We start from the raw sequence: 25953 nt of genomic DNA, 5'->3' as shown, positions 1-25953 counted from the left end.
TCAAACCATGCCCTGATCCAAAGGCAGAGGCTCAATCGCTGAGCCACCCAGGTGTCACAACTCTGGACAATATTTCTGAGGTTCATCCATGTTGCATTTTGTTATCAGTTCTTTATTCCTTCTTATGGCTGAGTAATATCCCATTGTATGTATATATTATGATTTATTTATCCATTTATCCATTGATGGACATTTGGTCTAAGTTTTGGCTATTGTAAATGGTGATGATATGAACATGTATACATATGTTCTGTTCTAAAACAAAAACAAAAATAATTCTTTGGGGTAGACTTTCTAGTTCAAATAGTAATTCTATCTTTTAATTTTTAGGGGTGGAATTTCTAGCTCATATGGTAATTCTATCTTTAAATTTTTAAGGAACAACCAAACTGTTTTTCACAGTGGCCAAATCATTTTATATTCCTCTTGGCAATATACAAACATTTCAATTTCTCCACAACTTTGCCAATACTTTTTCTTTTTCATTATGGCCATGTCAGTGGGTGTGAAGCAGTATCTTTTTACGGTTTTGATTAGCATTTCCCCAATGACTAATAATGTTGAGTAATTTTTTTCATGTGATTTTTGGCCATTTGGGTATCTTCTATGGAAAAAATCTATTTGAATACTGTCTTAATCTGTTTGGGCTGATATAACAAAAATATCATAAACCAGTAACTTATAAACAATCAATATTTATTTTCATGATTCTGGAGGCCAGGAAACTCAAGTTCATGATGCCAAAAGAATCAGGCTCTGATGAGAGTCCACTTTCTAGAAGGCTGTCTTTTTTCTGTAACCCCACATGATGGAAGAGGTGAGAAAATTCTCTGGAACCTCTTATATAAGGCACTAATCCCATTCATGAGGGCTCTTCTCTCATGACCTAGTATTTCCCAATAGCTTTACCTTTTAATGCCATCACACTGGGGGTTAGGATTTCAACATATGAATTTGGGTGGGAGGAACACAAACATTGAGACCAGAGCTAGCATTTTGTCCATTTTTAAATTGGGTTACTTGTCTTTTTTCTCATTAAGTTTTACAGATTCCTAACATATTCTGGACCTTTATCAGCTATATTATTATTATTATTATTATTATTATTATTATTATTATTATTATTTTGCATTCTGTAGGTTCTTTTCAATTTCTTGATAATGACCTTGATGCACTTGCAGGTCAGGTAAGATTGCCTAGAGAGGCTCTCATCTTGGCTAAGACTCAAAGCCTACGTAAGAGTTAGCTGGAAAAGAAAGAGTTGGGGGTTGAAGGTAGCAATGACCAAAGTATTTCAAGCAGAGGAAACAGCATAGTCAAAGTCCCAGAAACAAGAGATCATGGCATAATCAAGTTAATAGAAACAAGTCAGTATATCTGGAGAGGATGGGAATCAATACACTATGAGGAATCTCTCAAGTCAGGTTAAAGAGTGAAGCCATTATGCTGAGGACAATGGGAATCCAGCAAAGTGTTTTAAAGAGAGAACCAACAAGGATGCCTGGGTGGCTCAGAGGTAGAGCACCTGCCTTTGGCTCAGGACGTGATCCCGTGGTGCCAGGATCAATTCCTACATCGGGGTCCCTGCACTAGATAGATTACTTTGCTAGCAGAGGGAATAATGTAATGTTTATGAGGAAGAAATGGGCATCTAGGAATATAATTTGTTGAAAGGATGGAAACAGCAAAGAAGGAGAGAAGTAAATGTATAAGAGTATTTTAGAAGATGAAGTTGACTGATCTGGATGACTGCTTGGATAAGAAGAGGACATTAGGAACCACTTGAAAGATTTAGAACCAATGAGTGTTATTGACACATGTAACCATGTCTTTGTTTGATTTTTTATATAACAGGCACAGGACCTGACTCTCAGTTACTCACTTACCAACTAGTTATTTAGGGATGAAGTCAGTTACTGTTCTAGGCACTCACTGCTAATGCAGCATTAAAAAAGATCCTGTCTTTGTAGATTTTTCAGTCTATTAACATAGTGTATTGAAAGAAATAAAAGAACATGGCTGGAATGTAAAGAATGTATAAGAGAGTGGTACAAAATAGAACTGAAGAAGGCAGGGACCAGACTGTGCAGATCTGGATCATCAAGGATTTTGGAACTTTTCCTAGAAAACCAGGAGTCATTTGTGGCAGAACAATACTACATGACCACAAAGATTTCTTCTCCTCTTCTTCCTTAGTAATATGGTTGTAGCTGGACATGGGGCCATCTAGGAAAAGGCTGTATCTCCAGTATCACTTGAAGCTAAGTATTGCTAAGTTATTGCTAAAGCCAATGCCAAATGATATGTGCCACTTTTTAATTTGAGCATTAACATAGGTGCAAACTGCTCCACGTTCTTTCTCTTCTCATGAGTTGGGAAACCAGTGCCCATGACCAAAATTCTATAATGTGCAGACAAGAACAGAGTTCTAGACAAATTATGGCCCATGGACAAAATTTGATTGTCCACTGACTTTTATAAATAAAATTATAATGGGGCAGAGCCACATCTGTTCATTTACATACCATTTACAGCTAATTTTGTGTTAAAATGGCAGCGGTTGCAATATAGCCAGGAGACCACATGACCCAAAAGTTTGTTGGACCCTGCCCTAAGAATGAAAGAAAAATAAAATGGAAGGAATTTCAGCTCTGTGGAAATAAACTGTCTACCAACCTAGACTTTTCTCTTTGGAGCTGTTACATGAAAGAGAAATAATACTTTTATGTTACTGAAGCTACTGAGTTTTGAGCCTTCTTTTATAGAAAAGCTTAGGCTTTCATAATTACACTTTTGAAGATTTTAAGCTGGGAATGATAAGCTTTACTGTCTTCTGTATGAAAAAGGCTTCAGGAAGGATAAGAGCAGTCAGGAACTTGTTGCAATCATGCAGATGTGAGATAAAAGTAAATTAAATCAGGCTGGTGATGGATAGAGATACAGTGAAATTGATTTACTGGACATAGTTAATAACTATGTTAATAAATACTAACTTTTGGCACATAGATACTCAATAAATATTCATTGTGCAGACCAAAAGGAAAGTCACAAGAAACCATGTGCTCTGATGGCTTTCATACTCTGTACTTGGCACTGATTGACTGGCTGTAGGCTGCCCAAGAGGGTGGGTATAAACTTCCAGATACTTTCCACTGTCTCTAGGTGCAAGATAAAGTGAGTGGGAGCCCTAAGGTAGCCCCTCAAAGAGAGTCTCAGGTGTAGAGACAGAAATGTGAGAAGTAAACCAACAAAAGAGCTGAGGGAATGGTGGCCCAGTACCCTGGGGGCATCGTGTGTAGAAACAGAAAAAGAGATTCAAGTGGCTCTCAGCTGAGCACCTGAAGTGTCTGCTATATCCTGTCAGATAAGACTAAGGAAGATTCTGCAGAGGAAGCATTTTGTGAGGTGGATAAGTAGGAATTTGCAGAGTGGATAAGGGAGAACCTGCCTAAGTGAAGAGTTGCAGATAGGTGGGTATAAGCACAGTGAAGACTAGCCAATGTTTCTACCTGCACAGCTTTGTGATAATTATGAAGAGTTTCTCATTACGCCTTGTAATTATTTTGAAATTGCCTTCAGATATTTTATCATTTCATCCAAAAATATTTCAGTACGTAGCTCTAAAAATAAGAACGTTTATTTATTTTATTTTTTCAAGATTTATTTATTTATTTGAGAAGAGAGAGAGCAAGAGCACTTACACAAGTTGGGGGAGGGTCACGGGGAGGGAGAAAATCCCAAGCAGGCTCCCTGCTGAGTATGGAGCCAGACACAGGGCTCAGTCTCACTACCCTGAGATCATGACCTGAGCCAAAATCAAGGGCTGCTTACCTGACTGAGCCACCCAGGCACCCCTAAAAACAAAAACTTAAAAAAAACTGTAACTAAAATAACACTATCACATTTAGAAAAATTAACAGTGATTCCTTGATACTATCAAGTATCTAGTCAGAGTTTATATTTCCCCAACTTCATTTTATATATATGAAATATAAATATACTATATATACTAAACATTAAATATATATTTATATATATACATAAATGTGCATATATATGATATGTATTGTCAGTGTATTTGACTCAGGATCCAAATAAGGGCTACACGTTGGATTTCGTTGGTATGTCTTCTAAGTCTGTTGCTTCTACAGGTTCCCTATGAGCACCCACCTTGCTTTCCCTAAAGTTTATTTGTTAGGAAAGCCATGTTATTTGCTTAATAGAGTTGTCTGCATTTTGGATTTTTCTGATTGCATTTGGATTTTCCTTAATTGACAGTGAGGTGTCATTAAAATATTCCTCTGTCCTATATAGTTCCTGTAAAGTGCTAGATATGTCTAGAGAGTTGATAAGGTTTAGTTTTCTTTTTGTTTGTATGTTCCTTTGTTGTACAAGAACACTTCCTAGTGTGCAGTTATATTGTGTAATGTCCTACAAAATTAAATATGTGTTTATTTAATAAACCAACTTTTAGGAATTTACCCTTAAGAAACACCTCCCAAAATATCAGATGACTTAGTAATCCTACTTTTAGGAATTTGCCCTCAAGAAACACCTTTCAAAATACAAAATAACGTAGGTAGAAGGCATATTTCTAATAGCAAAATATTGAAAACAATCTACATGAGCATGTGTAGAAAGTTGGTTGACCACACCATGGTATATTACACAATAGTGCCGTGTGGCCATTTGAAACAGGATGAGGATCTCTATGAACTGATATGAAATAGTTTTCAGGATTTATTAACAGAAAAAAAAGTCAAGGAGCAAAACAGTAGATACATCACACTACGGTTTACATATGAAAGGGGAATATAATACACATATATTCATATACTTGTAATGCTTATTTTTATGAAAAAGAAAGGTCTATAAGCCATGAATGAAAGCAGATAATCATTACCTCTAAGGTAAAAACGGGGGGAGAATAGAAAAAGGGATGATGTAATATGAAGTTTTGACTTTTGAGTTATGTAAATGTTTTATATATTTAAGCATGACATCTGTATACTTAAAAATAAAATTAAATAAAAATTATAGCATAAGAAATGATTTCTAATAGAACTTTCCCCCATATTCATCCTTTTATATTCTGGTCAAACACTTTCAGTGTGGATCCCCTGAAAAGGGACCTCTCACTTTAGCTCACTCTATAAAAATTTAGAGTTCTCGAAACCTGATTTTACATTGCACCATTCCTGAAGGTCTGCTTTGAAAGAGAACCTTAAAATCACATAGTTGAGAGTACATACACAAAAATAACTTGATCAAATACTCTATAACTTCATATCCAAAGTATTGTTTTAAACAGTCTCAAAACAAAGCTATTCATAAAGGGAGGTATTTCTTATAACCCGAATTAGCAAGATGTTCCTTCCTAAACTTAAGAAAGAGAAGGTCTACAACAAAATAAATATTGTAGGCAAAATTCCTGCTTTTCTTCTCTGGATTTCAGGTTTTTAGAACTGTGTTAGAATGGCATTATCCTACAATTCGTGGGGCGGTTAAAAGCATTCACAGGTAATTTGAAGAGGCTTCTGAAGGGAGTAATTCCTTCTATATAGTGAATATGGAAAAAGAAACCAAGGATTTAGCAGTCCTAGCAGGAAGTGCATCTTCCAGAGCACACCACGAAGGAGAAAGAGCTGCTGTGATGAGGGGAAACGATGGTGTGGATACTGCTGACCGAGACGCTTCGAAAAGTGGTCGAATGGCCCAGATGATGGAGTGCAGTTGTCAAATATGCTGCTTTGGAGGTGTCACATTATTTCTCCTCAGTTAAAAGAATCAGCACTGCAGTGCCAGGAGTTGGTAGACCCCAGCACATGTCTTATCCACTGTTGACACATGTGACCTGCAATATGAGACCATTTTTCAGCGATGTTATGTAAAAATACACATTTGGTTCTGGTTTTAGAGGACAAGTATGTCTGTTTGCATCATCAGTTTAAGTCATCAGTGGCATAATGGCCAGAGTCTCATATAGTTGAGAAGCCATCAGATTTCTCATATCCAGGGGCTTTAGATGAACTGTGGCCAGTTCATCTCAGGGTGGCATCACCCAGAAGCTCAGGGTGTTCTTCAACTTCTAACATTCTTAATCACTTCTTTTCAAAGTTTTCTAAAATTTGGCTTCTATGGAATAGCACTGTCTTAGTTCTTTGAGTCCATTTATCTTCTGTTTTCCTTGTTTTTTTTTTTTAAAAAAGTCTTCATTCTCAGGTGCACTGCGGTGGCTCAATGGGTTAAGTGTCTGCCTTTGGCTCAGGTCATGATCCCAGGGTCTTGGGATTGAGCCTCACATCGGGCTCCTTGTTCAGCGTGGAGTCTGCTTCTCCCTCTCCCTCTGTCTGCTGCTCTCCCTGCTTCTGCTCTCTTTCTCTCTCTCTGTCAAATAAATAAATAAAATCTTTTAAAAAATCTTCATTGTCCTGCACTTAGATTTTATATCTGGTCATATACACTTTGTCACTAAAAATATACCCTTTCAGTTAATACCCCTGAGACTTCAATAGTATATACAGTTATATCAGATGCAAATGATGACAATATGTGTCTCCTTTTCAAAGCCTTATTCCTCTTTGTTGTCCTATTTCTTTGCCAGGGACTTAAAGAACAGTCTTAATAGAGCTGGAAAATTTGAAATTCCATCATATTTCGTGACCCCCCATTTCCTGCTGTGACTCAGCGATTACCCAGAGGTACAGAGCACAGTAGTATGGTCACATTGGACCAGTGATGCTATGGTCAGATCCTGCAAATAGTCTAGAGGGAAGGGAGAAGTTTGGAGAATCATTAGAGAAATTTACCTCCTAGTGTTTGAAGCTTTCAAGAGTTATTAAAGATGTCCCCAGATGAACCAGAGAAAACCCTTCATCTGCTGGGAGGCCTTGGGGAAACTAAGATAGCTCAGCCTCCGCAGCACTGAAATGCTGAGCCATAGGCACGTGATGAAGGGCTCCCTTCCTCTGTATGCTAGGCCTCAGGAAAATGCACACCTCCACTCTGCTCTCCTAAACCTAATTCATCTTGTCTGAACTCCTCACTGTGGATTCCATTCTTGCTCTGGTGCTCGACCATTTTGAAACTGATGCTTTGCTTCTTGCTATGGTCTCACCTTGCGGCTGTCTGTAGTATCTCTTTGGCTCCGGGTCCTGCAGCCCAGACCTGAGAATTGGAGCCTCCATTTCCCTAGAAAGGGACTGTGGACAGACCATGCTTAGGAACATAATCTAAGTATTTTTGGCATGTTATGTTGTCTTCAGTTACTTTTTTTAAAAAGAGAGCTCTGTCATTGTCAATTTGGCTAGCTTTCTAAAGGAAATTGTACTTTTTCTCTTTTTTTTTCTTTCTTTTTATGTCTCTTTTCTCATCCAATTTCAATTGTATCATTTTTTTTTTTTTTTGGTCTTAATTGGTTTTCTAAGGGTTTCATCTATTTTCATTTTTATTCTTTATCTGTTCCATTCTTCCAAATAAGCTGTTTTAGGGATCCCTGGGTGGCTCAGCAGTTGAGAACCTGCCTTTGGCCCAGGGCATGATCCTAGAGTCCCAGTATCGAGCCCCACATTGAGCTCCCTGCGTGGAGCCTGCTTCTCTCTGCTTCTCTCTCTCTCTCTCTCTCTTTCTCTCTCTGTGTGTGTGTTTCTCATGAATAAGTAAAATCTTTAAAAAAAAAAAAAAGAAGTTGCCTTAGAATTTGTACAGATGTGCTTTCTACTATTTTTGTTTTGTTTTTCACTCTAATTTCACCTTTAACTTTACTAACTTCCTCCCATTGTTTTCTTCTTTTTAAAGATTGCTCTTTTTTTAAGTACCATTATTGCTACTCTCCTAAAGACATTCAATGATGTACATTCTCTTCTCAGTAAATTTTTAGCTTTATTCCATCTGTTTTGTAATGGATTTTCATCTTTCATTGCTTTTAGTTGGTTTTTAATTTTAGTTTTGACTTATCGTTTGCTCTAGGTCCTATTCAGGAGCATGTGTTTTAGCTTCCAACAGAGAGCTAAAAAAAAAAATATCTAAAAGGATAATTTTTAAACTTAATTCAATATCACACACACAATTTTGTTTATCATATTATAAAGTATTGTCTGATCATTCATGTCAGAAAAAGCTGTATTTAAAAAAAAGTCTCATATGAATGAATTTTTATATTAAGTTCTCCATGAATTTCTACTATTTCTTGGTTTGGGTACATTTGGATTTATATCTGGCAAATTGTCTTCATCAATTTTGCCTTTTATAATTACTTCTGTCTCTCTTTACCCTCTTTAAAGCACCAAGTTTTGAAAAACCAGCAGCCAAAACTGCTCCTTTTTGTTTGCATTTCACATGATTGCTTTACTTAGTAGTTTTCGGTTCTCCTAGATCACTTAGGTTTAAGAGTAATGTAAACAATATAAAGCTAGCTTTTGTTTCATTATATTTGGACTATTTCTGTATTTCTTTTTTTTTGATTTGTTTATTTATTTGAGAGAGAGAGACTGAGCATGAGTGGGAGGGGGAGAAGGAAAGGGAGAGAGAATCTCAAGCAGACTCCTCACTGAGCACGGAGCCTAATATGAAGCTTGATCTTACGACTCTGAGATAGAGACCTGAGCCAAAACCAAGAGCTGGACTTTTAACCAACCGAGCCACCTAGTGCCCCAATTTCTGGCTTTCAGTAGACCAAATCAGAAAACTAGAATGCTTAGTGTATGCTCACTCTTTTATTTTATGACTTTATTAAGTTCTTTGATCACTTAAGTGTTCCTTCTTGTCCTCTTATTGTTAAAAATTTATTAATCATTTGTATTTTCCCATTATTAATTTAGGAGTCATATTGTGTTTTTCACTTTCACTAATCGTTACCTTACTCCTGAAACTCATACTCTCTCATATTAGATATGTATCAAATCATGATAGTCTGATTTGCATAAAGATGTCAGTGTACTGATTGGAAGAGCTCAAAATCAAGGTAGTTTTCTCTGTTTCTTTTATTATTGCTTCCCCATTTCTGTTCCTTTTATCTTTCTGGAGATTTTACTATTTGCATGATTGACTACCAGGTTCTATCCTATGTATTTGCTCTGTGATCATCCCACTTTTGGTTTATTCATTAAAGAAACTTTTTTTGAGAGGGAGCACATGCATGCATACAGCGTGGGGAGGGGCAGAGAGAGACAGAAAGAGAGAATATTAAGCAGGCACCTTGCTCAGCACAGAGCCTGATCTGGGCCTCTATTCATGACCGCAAGATCATGACCAGAGGTGAAATCAAGAGTCATTCGCTTAACTGACTGAGTGACCCAGGTGGCCCTCATTAAGATCTTTAATATGAAAATCAGCAATTCCATTCGGGAGTAGGATCTCCTTAAGTGTGTGTATTATTGTCCCCATTATTTTTGTTATTATCATCTGTCTCATCCAGCAATTCTATTTCATGAGAGGCTTCCTAGCCTAGGTATTCTTGCTATTATCCTCCTTTTGAGTTTTCAATCCTCCTATGTATGTCTTTAATATTTATTTATGGTTTGATATATCTCAGGGTTCACACCAAGACATTGGGGTCTATTAAACAGTGACCAACAGATGCATGGAAAAAGGCAAAGCAATCTGTGCTCTGGTGAACAATTGATGTACCAGCTAATAGACTGACAGTCCTCAGCTGAGTCACCAGCGGCAAGCTCTCTACTCCAGTACTCTTGTGACTCATGGATTATAATTCCCAGTCTCAAGGATAGGGACAGCTTGGCAGAGGTCTGGGAGATTTAGCAGGTGTTTCCAGGAACACATATTTGGTGATCCACGGATCTTTCTTGAGTACAGACGACTCTGATCCTTATTCCTATGTTGGTTCTCTGACTCCCATCTTGTCCAGGAGGGAACAAATCCCTGTGCCTCTGTAGAGATTGTGGTTCAGCACATACATCCAGGCTCTGGCCATGTTTTTGGTGCTGCTCTCCCACTAAAGAGGAGGATCGGAATTGAAAAATGAAAGCAGAAACAACAGAATACTTGCTAACATAGTTATTCTTTAATAGGGAGTTTAGCTCATTTGCACAGTTTCCGTTATTTTCTTTTATTACATAAACGGATTAATTTCCTCTAATCTTTTGGCATGACATGCAAAGTAAAAGTACTATTTTAAATTATGCCTGTGGTTGCATTTGAGTTTTACACATATATATATTTGATCCTACTTTTTTCTAATTATCAAGGCATCCAATTTTGTTTAGAAAGAGTATATCCGATAATGAAGGGAGATAGTCTCTGGAATCAGACTCTGGGTTTGAGCTCGGTGTCCACCACTTACTAGCTATATGACTTTATTCGTTTCCTCATCTATCAAATGGGGACATAATCCTTATAGTGTTGTTCTGTGGATGGAATGAAATAACACAGGCAAAGAACCTAGGACAGTGGGAGGATGGTGTCCAGCATACAGTAACTACTCAAGAAATGTAATTTCTTGATTTATCCTTAACTCAATGTTTTATCTGGTTTCTATAATCGCCTCCATTCCTTTTATATAAAATTTTTCTGCATTGAGTTTTTCTTTATAATAATGAATGGGGAGGACATTTTAGATTCAGAAAATACTTTTGGTTATAAATCTAGTCCAGTAGAGATCTAGCATCAAGTACACATGGAAACTGAATCCAGCAAAGTACTGTTGCTTTGCTATATGCCTGCTTATTTTTAATGGTGTAATTTATCATGACAGCAGATGATAACAGTGATAAGAATATGTAAAAGGCATTGTGCTATGCTCTTGTTATTGGCGACAGGAAAAAAAGAATAACATTCTTGAATAAAGTTAACTGTAGTCAATTACTGGAACTCCTCAGTAATGTTAGGTTTCACATTTATGAAGTCTAATGGCTCTAAACTACATTTATTAGTGATATTTCTGTGAAAAAATAACTTATCAATTTTCTATTTAAAGTATTGTTTTATAATATGTTTTTCAATAACCCTAGGCTTCTTATCAACATGGTTATCACCATATATCAATTATACTGTTACATTTCTGTTCTGGATTTTGATTCATTTCCTGGCCAGCTGCGATGAACAACCAAATAATATTCTCAGGAAAAGGTCTGTATGTTTAAATGTTTGAATATGAAAATATCTTTCTATCGCTTTCACATTAATCATAATTTAGTCACAAAAATGTATTACAAACTTTTTTTTCTTTCTAGAGTCTTGGAAGATACATTTTTATTTTACTTTAAATAAAAAAGTTCTAAAGTTTAACTATGAGATCCATCTATCTCCTTCTCCCCTCTCTGCAACACTGTCCATTATTTTACATGAAACTCGGGAATCTTTTTCATCTGTACACTCAAATATTTGCTTAACCAAGAGCATTTTCATTAATTGCTATATTTAACCTTTTTTTCTTTCTATTATTCTGCTTATGCCTCTTCTAGAATACCTATAATTCTCAAACAACCTCTCCTTTTTCTTTCACATGTAACATCTTATTATCTTTATCTGAGAACTGAAATATCCCCTATAAATTCAACATTTTCTCTGCATGTTTTCATTTCTTTGTTGACTAAACCAGGTTGTCCCCTGAGGTCACGTTCTTCATGTGTCCTCTGCATCCCACATACATCAATGCCAAAAGGTGAGGGATCTCCCTGCTTGTCTTCACTTCCGAACAATCCATCCCCTTTCCAAGGAAGCAAAGACTAAAACAAAAACAAGGCTAAACAAAAGCTCTTATTTGAAACTTAGGCCATTCACCTACACTATTCTCTGCCACTGCTTGTTGTGTAATCTATTGACTCCCTATCATTCCCCTTTATTGAGTGAAGAGATTGATTCTAGATTGAGACTTTCTAGTCACCTTTATGAGATGCTTTTGTTTGTTTTTTTGTTTTTTTTGTTTTGTTTTGCCTTGCTTCTTTCATAATTTCCTTTTACTCTTTGGTTTTTAACAGTTGGACTGTGATTTATCTAGGAGTGGATCTAGATACATCATTCTACATTTGCATTCCTCCTACTTTGAGTTCTTCATGCCTTTTATGCTTAGATTTGTTTTTGGTATTGCATTGAGATGTTTTCAGTCATTTCCTTAAATAATTTTTCTCTCTCATATTTCTTTCTGGGACTTCTATTACATGTATGTTGATATGGTTTATTCCTTCAAAACCTCCCTGTTGCACTTACGATAATGATCTTTCTTTTTTATGATGTTCTATGAAGGCTCCATAGGATTTGACTCTTGTTTACATTTCAACTTTATTTTATGTAAATGTTTTTCTTTCTCTCGCATAATGCTCAGGTTACATGGCTTTATAATTACTCTTAGATCAAAATTTATGAAGGAAGGAATGTATGGTTGTAGGATTGATGGCTTCAGTTTTTATTGGCTGTTGGCCAGGAGCCATGCTCAACTCCTAGTACCCACTCACAATTCCCATCATGTCAGGAAGTTCCCCAGGAATACCTCTTGCTTCTGCAAGGCCCACGAAGGAGACAGAGTGCAAAATGAAAGGAGGCTACAAGGCACACCAAATTCTACTGACAAGAAGTAGGCTAACAAAACTACTCAGCTGTAAACCCATGTTACCTTTCATGGAAAAAGAAAGGTAATTCTGAAAACAGACCCAAAGGCCCAGAGGAAGGAATCAAGAGCGACAAAAGAATTATTCCAGGCCCTGAAATATAATCAAGAAACTCAATATTTACTTGGCTAAATTTCAGAATTGCTATGGAGCAGTGACTTCTTTGTATCTTTTTTTCTTTTTTTTTTATTTATGATAGTCACACAGAGAGAGAGAGAGAGAGGCAGAGACATAGGCAGAGGGAGAAGCAGGCTCCATGCACCAGGAGCCCAATGTGGGACTCAATCCCGGGTCTCCAGGATAGCGCCCTGGGCCAAAGGCAGGCGCCAAACTGCTGCGCCACCCAGGGATCCCTTTTTTGTATCTTCTATTTACCTTATGAAATGGGAATGTCTATAGCCACTATCCTATCCCTATCTAACCATTAAATATTTTAGGGGATAGAAAATTTATCTATTTAGTTTTACAGATCCACAGATTATAGGATCTCATGAGAGGCATTATAGAATCTCATGGGACCAAAGAGTCTCATCCATACCAAGACCTGTAGATTATGGCTTCTGAATAGATACTGTAATCAGACAATATCTAGGGGCAAGGGGTCCCTGGAAAAGGGTGGATCTATTTTGCTGATGACAGGAAAAATAATCATTAGGGACCAGAGGACAGACTGTAGCAGACTGCCTTGTAAGATGGCTTTCCATATCCCCACTTCCTAATGTTCATGCGTTTGTGTGATCCCCCCTTTGAATGTGGACAGGAACTATAACTTACTTCTAACCAACAGAAGATGGCAATGGTGAGGGATGCATGTGACTGCATGTACATAATTATGTGATTACATTAGACAAGATAATAGCTCTCATCTTGCTGGGGCCTTTCTCCCCCTTGCTGGCTTTGTGAAGCAAGAAGCCACTTTGGAGAACTTGACATGGCAGTCACAGCAGATAGCTGTAAAAAGTGAAGAGTGACCTCTGTCCAAGATACAGCAAGAGAGCTGAAGTTCTCAGTCCTACAATCACAAGGAATGGAATCTTGCCAAAAACCTGAGTGAGTTTAAGAATGGATCCTCTCCATGTAAGCCTTAGATGAAAGCACAGCTCTGGATGATACCTTGATTGTGGTCTTGTGAGATACGGAGCAGAGGGCCTACCTAAGTCATATCTGAACTCCTGACCCATAAAAAGTGTGAGCTAACAAATGTGTGTTGATTTAAGCCACAAACTTTGTGGTAACATTGTTATACAGCAATAAATAAATAATACACTGTTCTCTATTTTTATGTATTTTGAAATATTTATAATAAGTAAGTTAAAAACATTTACTTTTAAGGATCCTATTCCATTTACTTTGTGTTGACTTTTTATAGGCTTTACTTATTTTCTTGATTTTGTTTGCCAACTCTTTCTTGGGAAGAGGTCCCTTCAGGCCCTGGGATTTGCTCTCAGAGTAGACAAATGCTCTAAATCAGTTCTCTGTTCCCATGGATGTTAGAAGTTCCCACTGCAGCCCATTTACTGACATTAAGGTTGGTCTTCAATACCTGTTGAATGTGATGCCCCAAAAGCATTCATGTGTTGTGACTCTACAGATCCTAGGTAGGGATCTTTTCTTTCTAGGTAGGAATCTAAATTCTCTGGTCTTGTGACAGCTTGAGATTTTAATGCAGTTTATAGGTCTCCTCCTATATAGTGCATAAAAAACATCACCTTCAGTACCTGCTATGCCAGTATGCATTTTTGTTATGCCCTTCTTACAATACTTTTTCTTAGGTGACTAAATTGGCCCAGGATACAAAGTTTCTTTATCTTCACATGCTACTCAACTTCCTGCAATGATGTCTAGGAGTCTAGTTTCTAAATGGAGATAAGAAGAAAAGGTTGCCAATGAAGGAGAAGTACTGAATGGGATGGGAAAGCAGAAAATGGCAGTAATTTTGCCTGGCCCACAGTTCCTACGCATTTGTTGAATGGGCTCTGATCTTCCTGAGTAGTACACACTTTCACCCTCTGGATTGGGGAAAGTTTTTGTTACCTTCTTTGAGGCCTTCTGTCCAGTTCTGATTCAGAGGGTGGAGTATATGTTGTGTAATCCAAGAATATGCATTTCAATTCCATTCTCATGGGTGATTCATTCAGTGGAAATTCTCTCTGCACATTGGGCTATGGTCTTTCTTATTTTTTTTAATTTACAGAACTGCCATTACTTTGTCTTTTTGTTTAAATTTGTGGATATTTTAATGTAATGGGAAATTTAAAAAATTTTTTAAAAAGCTGTGTTACACATAGTGTCTGTTACTATCTTAACTTACAAATCTTAGCCTCTTTTTTGGTTTTAATGAAAGGCTGTGGGATTAAGAGAGGACATTGACCTTTTAGATGCCTTTTGTATTGAATCCAGGCTTGTGTCTATCACATTTTTTATCTTCTTTTATTTTAAAAAGCTATAAAGGAAATGACATTTCCTGAATATTGAGTATGTCATATATGCCAGATATGGCACAAGGCATTTTCACATAAAATTTTTCTATCTAGTCTTGATAAAAACCCTATAAGTAGGTGTTTTTACATTTATATGAAGAAACTAAGTCATAGGAAATGTAAAACTTTTTTCATAAATGCATATGTTGAAAATAGAATTTAAGCCAAAGTCTTTTGACTTCAAATGTTGTAGTCAAGAAATTCAATGTCCCAGTTATGTGGGCAAACTTGAGTCAATTTATCTGCTCTCACATTGATCAGGGTAGGTAACATCCTGCCTTCTATGTGGTGGAGCTTTGAATATCTTGGGTCTTTCAACTGGGATTATATAAATGGAATGAACTGAACAGGGCTGCTAAACTACATCTAGCTCACTCGGATGAGCTCCATGTAATCTGGATACCTGCCAATAGTGCTTCCTCCATTTGGACACAGTAAGGCTGTTGGCTTACCTTTCTTGGTGCTGATATATTTTGGTCAACCCAGATTCTGGAGTATAGTTGGCTTGGTTAAGTGGCAATGTCTTTCAACCTTCTCATGCCTAAAAAGGCACTGCCTTCTCCCTTTGCAGCATGTCCCATTTGGCCTCTCACTCCCACTCAGGCACAGTTGCTTTACCATCCAAAACTCAAATCATTTCTTCTGGATTTTCTTGTTCTTCTCTTTTAGCAAGTTCTCTCAACATTTAATCCCACATTTCTTCTCTTAGGGTACTTTGAGTCTCACTTACTTTTCTATCTTGGTAACTACTCTTCCATGTACTTTTCTAGACATATCTTCAAAAATATTTGAATCAAACCACATCCTAGCTATGTATTTCTGCATTTCCAAGGGAAAAATCTTTTTTAAAAAATATTAAACTCTGTTAATCTAAAGCTTTCCACAATGTCTCTAACTGACACTCTAAGTATTTGTACTATTTCTGTGTCAGCATAATTCTCAGGGGGTAGACATCACTAGTATCAGCTGTCTTTAACAGATTTTTGGTCTTTGCTTTAAAGAGGATTTCAGCTACCTTTCCTTCTACTCTTGTCCAAATGCAAATTATACCTATGGTATAGGAGAGGCCTTCATTTCTTGTTATTTGTTCCATAATAAAGTCCTTTTCTTTTCTGTGGATAAAGCTGAAATATAGATCTCCAAGATTCCTAAGTATAATTAACACATGGTGGATCAAAGGTAGATAAGCCATTCAATTTTGGGATCAATCCTGCTTTAACCCAAGATGAAGGTCAATACTTAATATTCCAAGATTATATATTGTTCTTATATTCTATTTTTATGTCGGTTTATTTGTATTGTATGAATATTCCAATATTCTCCTATTAGTTTACACAACTGATTGAGAAATACAGCAGAGGGTAGCAGACTGTTTAACTTACTAATACATAGGTTGGTAAATTTCTCTATAAAAGGCCAGATAGTAAATATTTTAGGCTTTTGGGCCTTATGGTCTTTATTGCAACCATTCAGTTTTTCCATTGTAGTATGAAAGCAATGATAGACTATATGTAAATGAATAGGCTTAGCTGTGCTCCAATAAAACTTTTGTTTGTTTGTTTATTTTTTATTATTTTTTAAAATTTTTTATTTATTTATGATAGTCACAGAGAGAGAGAGAGAGAGAGTCAGAGACACAGGCAGAGGGAGAAGCAGGCTCCATGCACCGGGAGCCCGACGTGGGATTCGATCCCGGATCTCCAGGATCGAGCCCTGGGCCAAAGGCAGGCGCTATACCGCTGCGCCACCCAGGGATCCCCTGTTTATTTGTTTTTTTATAAAAACAGGAGGTAGACCACATTTGACCTGTGTGCCATGGTTTGCCAACTCCTGTTCTAATGCCTGGACAACTAGAACATAGAAGCTATTCTCAAGTCAACTTTTGAAAGAACTAAAGAAACAATCAAAGTCATAGATATAAATGTCTCTGGCTAAAGCCCAAGGTTCAAGGCATGCATTCTGACTCCATAAAATGCCTCTAAGCATGTCTTTTGTTGCTTTTATGTCTTCATCTACTATTCTATTTCCTGTCTTCTTCTTCTCCAAATCCATGATCCTTTGAACCAAATACTGGGATCATGATGGGAGAGACCATACCTTGTCTCCTTATCCAAGCTCTGAACCACTTGAGAAATGAAACAAGGAAGTTGACATGTGGAGACCAACATTTCCCTTTTGCTGCCATGAAAGACCAAATCAGAGGCTGTGAGTTTCCTAGTGTAGAGTGAGTCCCAAATGTAGACACTCTTATGAGCCTAGAACTCCTGCTCCCTATGGGCAGCTTGCATTCCAGAGAAAGGAAGAAGGAAGGGCTCTGCTTAATTATTCTTTCCATGTTTACCTTTCAGGTAAGTAATTCCACCTAGCCTGGCAGGAGTGAGGGAGGCAGCCAAAAAGGTCTAGAAGTACTGTACCAAATGAGGTTTTCTCCAAAGGGGAAAGGAGCATTCCCCAACAAACAATGTCAGCCCAAGCCATGAGTTCAAAAAGACTGTTCTGTGTTGACATGCATAGGCAACATATGATACAACAGATGACGAAAGCAGCGCGATTCTTAGGTTGAGTGACATTCACACAGCTATTTAAAATCTTCATGCTTTAAATAGTGGTCCCGCTCTGTTGCTCCCCAAAGGATGTGGGAAAGTCAAGAACATTCTCAAAATAATTTGTTTGATGAAGTTCCAGGTTTCTTATCATAATAATTTCTTCTGCAATAACCCAAAAGCCTGGAGAGCAGCTCTTACAGGTCTGCAGCATCATGATTAGCAATTCTTTCTCTTTTCTTCATCACCACAGAACTGTGATGGTCAAATAGAAGTCCTCAGTAAATATTGCTTAAACAAATGAATAAAATCAACCTTCTAAGATTTTGATTTCCTATCCTCATTATCTTGTTTAAACAGCAATAAGTTTCTCTTTAACAGGATCTGCCCATTCTCTTAAAAAACAAAAAACAACCTTCTCTTCAGCTCATAGAAATTTAGATTCATCTTAATATCCTACTTTTCTAATTCATTGCTCTTGAAAAAAAGATGGGAAAGGAGCAGTATCTGATGCATGAGACATAGCCAGAGGTGATGGTATAACTGAAAATGGTTGATAATTGTTGTAATAAAGAGCCGTCTGCTAATTTGTTGCTAATTTATATTTGGAAATTAATGTTGTCTCTGAGGTGTTTAATGAGGGCAGGAAAATATAGAGGCTCCTTTAAAAAGGGAAAATGAAATAAAAAAATAAGTTTCATATTTTCCTTGGTCTGTTGCTTAAGAAGGTTACTGTAGGAAATGTAAATAGACCACAGGAAGCTTTAGAAACTCAGCTCCTTGATTGGAAAAATGGAAATTCTGTTTTTTATGGAAATAAAGTAATTCTATGAAAATACAAAATACAGTTGGTTATCATTTTAAAAAGGTTAGTCTTTTGGATTATGGTTTCTTTGATATAGCACAACTCTGGCACAGGCCATTCCAAGTATATTTCTGAAAGCAAAATAAATGGAAAACTGTTTTCTCTCTTCATTAATGTCTTGCTGTGTTCTATTTGTGGAATGCCAAGAGAAGGAGCACACAGAGTTTCCCTGGATCATTTTCAGAGAGAGAAGGATGAATGGGGTAAGGGAGTAGACCCCGGAAGAAAAGAGTCACTCAATTTGAAGAAATAATGCTTCCCCAGGCTTACTGCACATTTAGATCCTCTAATTGTGAGAAATAACACCTTTCCTAGACCTTTGGTACCATTTCTTTTCAGTGAAAATTATCCAAAAGAACATAGCAAGTAGAGAAGATTTTGTTTGTTTGTTTGCTTACTAACTATAAAGTCCTCATGACCCTAGCAGGCTTATAAATTATTCTTTTTGGATTACTTTTTTCATTTCCCCTCCAAACACACATTTCCTGCCCTCTCCATTTGTCTTGAACATTGTACCATCTCTTGGTGAATTTTAACTCAACTCCTTTTCTTTCTTTGAATAAACTTGAGTGCAAAAAACTGTAATATCTTGAAGAAGCTACATTTAAATACTTATATTTTTAAAATCAATACATTTTTAAAGATTTTCTTTATTTGAGAGAGTGAGAGAGCAAGCATGAATGGGGGACAGAGACAGAGGGAAAAGAAGAAGCAGACTCCCTGCTGAGCAGGGAGCCCCATTTGGGGCTCCATCCCATGACTCCAAGATAATGATCTGAGCCAAAGGCATACACTTAACAAACTGAGCCACTCAAGCACCCCTAAACAATATATTTTGATCAATGACTATATGCCAAGGCCTGGTGACACAGTAGAGAATAAGTCAAATGTTGTCTCTGTCCTCATGGGGCTTAATGGATTTCCGGAGCACCTAGAACAAAAGTCGACAAACTATGATGCATGGGACAGATGTGGTCCATTGCCATATTTTGGAAATATAGTTTTATTGAAACAATCATACTCATTCAGTTACAAATTGTATATAGCTGCTTTTGTGCTACCATAGGCAAATTGAATAGCTGCAGTTTAAGTATTGGGTTGGCAATACCTAAAATATTTACCACCTGGTCCTTCACAAAAAATATTTGTCAACTGTTGCCCAGGAAGGAAAACAAGTTCCTATTATACATAGAGCTAAAGAAAGAGACAGCCATTAAAGGATTTCTGTGGAAGAGTATATCAAAGCTTCCCAGTTGACTCTCAATATTCACTCTGTACTCTTTTATTAAAAAAAACATTCCATTTGCAGTTGGGCATGCATCACCTGGAATAGAGACTACACTTCCCAGTCTTCTTTGCTGATAGAGATGACCTTGCATCTCAATTCTGGCCAATGAGATGTAAGCAGAAATATTATGTGCACTCTTTAGAAGTTTCCATAAAGGAGAGGATGGATCTTTGTTTATGGATCCTTCATGGACCTTGCTGGTTACAGTGCTTGAACTCAAATAGCCATCTAGGACCCTGAAATCCGGAAATAGTGATATGGGAGGAGAAAAGACTCTGATTTATGGAGCCAATCATGCTAATTTTGGACTACCTCCCATTGAAATTCATTTTTGTGAAAAAGAAAAGAAATAAACTACTGTGGTTATGCTAATGCCATTTTGACTTTTCTGTCAAATGCAACTAAACTCTAGGAGAATTTCTATCTAATATATCTGATGTCCAGTTTGTACTCCCCCTCTTTGGTCAAACCTATGATTTTTTTACCTTTTTATTGAGGTGTACTACACAGAGGTGTATATATGTCATGTGTATGGTTCCATAATTTTTTACAAATAGCACAGCAGCATAACCAGTAGCTATATAAGATAGACTATTTCCAGCACTCCAAAATGCCCCTACTCTTTCTTCCAATAGCTTTCCCCACTTATGAATAACCAGTTTCCTGATTCCCAATTGCATTTGTTACCTTTTATTGTTTTAATTTACTAGACAAATGGGTTGACACAATGAATAGTCTCCTACATCTGGCTTCTTTTGTTCAATATTATGTTTGTGATTTTTATCCATATAGTGGAATGTAGGTGTGATCATTCATTCCCATTGCTGAATAGTATTTCATTGTGTGACTATACCACAACTTATTTATTCATTCCACACTTGATGGACATTTGTGTAGCTTCTAATTTTTTGATTACTACAAACAGTTCCATTATAAACATTTCTGTACATGTCACTTGATGAACAGGCATACACATTTCCTTCTGGTATATACCTAGGAGTGGAACCATAGGGTTTGCATAGTTTCAACCATAATAGATATTGCAAACAGTTTTCCAAAGTGACTGAACCAAGTTGCACTCCCACCAACAATGTATGAAAGTTTTGATTGCTATAAATTCTTGCTAACACTTGGGATCCTCCTTTTTCATTTCAGATATCTTGATGTGTATATAGCTGTATTGCATTGAGTTTTTATTTGCATCTTTCTTATGACTAATTGTATAATTTATCTATTGCCACAATAGTGCTACATAGCAAGCAACCACAAAATGTCAGTGACATTTCACAGTAAGCATGTGTTGATCCAGAGTAGAAAGTCAGCTGGGGGCTGGTTTGGCAGGTCTGCTGTCCTTGGCTGGGATTGTTCACATACCTGTGGGTATCAGCTGACTATCATCTGATTTAGGCCGGCTGCAGCTGGAGCAACGGGGGTTACTCATCTCTCTTCTACACATCTCTCAAGTCTCCATCCAGCAGGCTAGCCCCAAGATTCTCATGGATATGGCACAGGTGCAAAAGCAAACAAGCCCAATTGTGCAAGTGCTTTTCAAAACTTTGTTTGCATGACATTTGCTAATATTCCATTGGTCAAAGTGAGTCATACAGCCTTGCTTGGATTCAGAGTCAGTCAGTACTACAAAGTTACATGGCAAAGGGAGTAGAGACATGAGTGGAAGAAGTGAGCCATGTTTGCAATGTATTACACTAAATGAAGTTCAGTACTTTTCAAATTCTTATTGGCCACTTGGGTATCTTATTCTGTGACATGGCTGCTCAAGTCTTTCCCATTTTCCTTTTGGGTTGTTGGTCTTATTATGATGTATAGATTTTTATGTTTCTAGATATGAATCTTGTTGAATATATGCATTATGAATATGTTCTTCCCCTCTGTGAACTACTTATTTATCCTTCAATTATGTCTTTTGAAAAATAAAACTTTTTAATTGTAATAGCCAATTTATCAATGTTTCTTTATGTTTAATCTTTTCTGTGTCTACTAAAATAGTCTTGCCTACCCAAGAGCATGAAGATATATAGTTATGTCTTTTTTCTAATATCTTTATTATATTATCTTTTATAAAAAATAATAATTCATTTGGAACCTGTATTTTTTAAAAGACTGAGATAAGAATCAAAATGCATTGTTCCCTTACAGCTATCCAATTAACTAAGTAGCATTTATTGAAAAAACAAAAACAAAACAAAACATCCTTTTCTTACTGTGGTATGGTCTCACCTTTGTCATAAATCAGACAGCCATATATGTATGAGTCTGTTTCTATACTATTTTTGACATAATCTTGAAAATATTATAGCCTAGTTTTGTCTTCATTTTGAGAGTTAATATCTAGTCCTGTTTTTGTGCCTAGAGAGATGTGGTAAAGATCAAGTTGAATGAACCTGTAGATTCTCACACGAAGTGAATTTTTAGCAGAGAATATGACTTTGAAACAGGGCAAAAGTTTACTTCATGCTATTTTTTGACTGGACTAAGAATAAAAATAAATATCTCATGAGGAAAACTATTTTTTTCCAGTATAGTGTATTGGGCAAGCTATTTTTAAAGTATTTGCAGTTCAAAATTTCTCTTTCAGTTGAATCCACAAAGCTTCAGTGATTACATCTATTACTAGGGTGATATCTGCTGTGTATAATAGTTTTTGATAGTTCTCATACCAAGATTTAGGAGAGGCATCAGTGTATAGAAGACTTACTTCCTTGCCCTCTGCCCAAGATTTATATAATAGAATAATTATTGTTTTGTGTAAAAACAAAAACTTTCTTATTGGAAAGAATAGTACAAAATGTGGGCTTGAAATTTCCAGATGGAGAATCAGGTTTAAAGAATGTCACTCCAAATTTTCCAGACCATTTGAAACTACAGCCTAATGGACCAGAAAGGGAAATTTTCATCATGATTTTCCTGAGTTAATCTGATTCTCATTTAGGCCAGAAACCAAAATGTTTTGTTACTGGCGTATTGTCTGCCAGGAGTGGCTATATACCAGAGATGTACAGTCTACATCTAGTATAAATACCAATGTTTAAAATTGGTTATCTGATAAGGTACTTGATGGGATCTTACTAGAGGAAGAAATGGCTAGAAATGCAGGTGTTTGACTTGTAGTTGCAGATGAGTGAACAAATAGTTCACCAAAAAGAGCTTGGACAATCTTAAAGGTCCCATTCTAATTTACCTGGGCAATATTTTCTCTGCTATAATTCCTCAGATAGGTTTCCCCTCCTTTTTTCTTCCAATATAAGGATGATTTTTTAAAATATATTTATTTATTTATTCATGAGACACAGAGAGGCAGAGACATAGAGGGAGAAGCAGGCTCCCCGTGGGGAGCCCAATACACGACTCAATCACAGGATCCCGGGATCACTACCTGAGCCAAAGTCAGACACTCAACCACTGAGCCACCCAGGTGCCCCTAAAATATTTTAATAAATCAGAAAAATAGACTTAATTTAAGTTATATCTATTGCAGGTGAGGAACTGTGAAAACTGCAAAAAGGAGGCAACATCTAAAGTGGGATACAACTTGGGAAATAGTATTTTCTTCAGAGAATTTCCTCTGTGTGCCTTGATTCAAGGACAGAGAAGGAAAAGCTTAGAGTTTGTCCTCTTTCTATACATAAAAGAAGAGCCATTCCTTTATTGCCATTTAGTTAGTAACCATGCTCAGCTGGTGTCGTAGAGGGGTCACTGTCAGCTGATGAATGAATGAATGCTGCCTCGAATTGCTTTTCAAAATGCTTATGTGTATATGCTGCCCCTTCTCAACTATCAATTTTCAGAAGATAGAAACTCTACTTTCATTGCTTTCGAATTCTCTTCTCTGTTCAGCATGCTACTAAACATAAAGTAAATACTAAAAAATTACTTAGAATTCAAATTATCAGAATTAAGAAGTCCTACTGTTCCTTTCCATTTTCCAAATGACATTTATATCCAATACCTAGAGAAGAGAGGTATAGTATGTGGTGAAAAGTTATGAGGACTTGGATCCCGACTGTAGGAAGCTACAGCCTTAGTGGGACAGAGCTGGACAGAAGCAAGAGGAGATTTAAAGAAACTAGTGAAACAGTTAAAAGGTAAACTGGAGGGCAGCCCCAGTGGCTCAGTGGTTTAGCACTGCCTTCACTCCAGGGCATGATCCTGGAGACCTGGGATCGAGTCCCACGTCAGGCTCCCTGCATGGAGCCTGCTTCTCCCTCTGCCTGTGTCTCTGCCTCTCTCTCTTTCTTGTGTCTCTCATGAATAAATAAATAAAATCTTAAAAAAAAAAAAGGGAAACTGGAAATAGGATCATTCAGGGTCCAAGGAAGAAATAAAAGAGTTGTCAGTGATGTCAATGTCACAGAGAGGTCAAGTTGAGGGAGGCTCAAAATAGATCCTGAAATTTGGTAAATAGAAGGTCACTTGTGACTTCAGGGAGAAGCATTTCAATAGAATAGCCAACAGCAGTGAGGTCAGCAGTGTTGCGTTAAGGAGTGAGTAAGAGGGGACATGGGGAAACATGAGTAGAGACTTTCTCTCAGGAAGTTTTAAGTGCTTTGAAGAACAATTCGTGTTGTAGGAGTTCAGGGAAGGAAAAGAGCAAGGAAACTGTATAAAGGAGATATGATGATGGGGAAGAGAAATTTATGACTTATTAAGAAAAGAGCACAAATAATACTTTGAGGTTAAAATAGCCCATATAAAAAAATAAAATAAAATAGCCCATATAGGAATGACATCAGGAAAGCAAAAGAGGAGGAAGTTATTAGAAAATCATGGTGATGAAGGCTTTCTGACATGATATTGGTCGAGTGTGGGAGTATGGGGAGACAAAGGTTTGGAAATTTCAAGCTCAAGTGATGAGTAATACACAATGCCATGAACAGGGAGCTGTGAAGAACTACTAGATTCTTCAGGAGGCTTGGAATGAGTTTAATCTAAAAGCTAGTAACCATGAGGTGTTGCAGAACCTCCTGGTGTAAATGTCAGCATGGCAGTTGGAATTGTAGGCTAGGGGAGTGATTTCATGGCATCCGTTCACTATATCCCAGTGCTTGGTTTCCCAGAATTTGACAAACACAATCTCTTCAATTTATCTGTAACAACCTTCTTGTTGGTTACTGTTGCTCAGCTGACCCCAAAGCAACCTTCCTAGTCTCTATCACTAAAAGCCTTTATTGATAGTTTATCTAATCATCTTTTACTATACAAAAGTCCCTCTTCTCCTGTGGCATGATGCATGAAAAGCACTTGACAGAGTGCCTCTCCACGACAAGTACTCAACTAAATGTAATGTTCCTTGACTGCAAGCCTCTCATTACCCCTTCCTCAAGCAAAATGCTGCTTACTCTTTGTCAATTTTCTACTGCTGCTGTAAAACAATGACTGTAAATGTAGCCAATTAACACTATACAAACTTATTTTATTGTTCTAGAAATTGGAAGTCCCAAGTGGGTTTCTCTGGACTAAAATCAAGGTATCAGTTAAAATCAGAACAGTGTCCTCTTCTGGAGGAGAGGATCTGTTTCCTTGCCTTTTCCAGCTTGTAGAGGCTTCCGACTTTGGTTGTCTCCTCTTCCACCTCTATTCATGAATTCAGCAGTATGAGTCTTATATCTCATTGTTCTGATATGGACTCTTTTTCTTCTCCCACTCTTAAGAACCCTTATGATGACACTGGGCCCACTCATAATCCAAGACTTTCTCCCCATCTCAGGATCAGCTGAATTACCAATCCTAATTTCATCTTCATTCTTACTTTATTTCCATGTAGCATAAACTATTCACAGGTTCTGAGTATAAGGTATAGTTCTCTCTTTTTTTTTTAAAGATTTATTTATTTATTTATGATAGACAGAGAGAGAGGCAGAGACACAGGCAGAGGGAGAAGCAGGCTCCATGCAGGGAGCCCAATGTAGGACTGGATCCTGGGACTCCAGAATAGCACCCTGGGCCAAAGGCAGGTGCCAAACCACTGAGCCACCCAGGGATCCCGGTATAGTTCTCTTTGGAAGGCATTATTCTTCCTACCATAACCTTGCAGGTCACATGTAGGTATCACCTCTTCTGTGAGCATAGAGTGACTCTTCAGGATAAAGTGAATCATGTCCTTCTTGGCATTTCTTCCACATGTAGTGACTACCTCTTATGACAGCCCTTAGCAAATCATTCCATGTTATTTGTATAATAGTCTGACACCTTTATT

The sequence above is a fragment of the Vulpes vulpes genome, chromosome 8 (assembly GCF_048418805.1).
Source record: "Vulpes vulpes isolate BD-2025 chromosome 8, VulVul3, whole genome shotgun sequence".
Classification (NCBI taxonomy): domain Eukaryota; kingdom Metazoa; phylum Chordata; class Mammalia; order Carnivora; family Canidae; genus Vulpes; species Vulpes vulpes.
The sequence above is the reverse complement of the archived record's forward strand: the minus strand, read 5'-3'. Positions refer to the sequence as shown.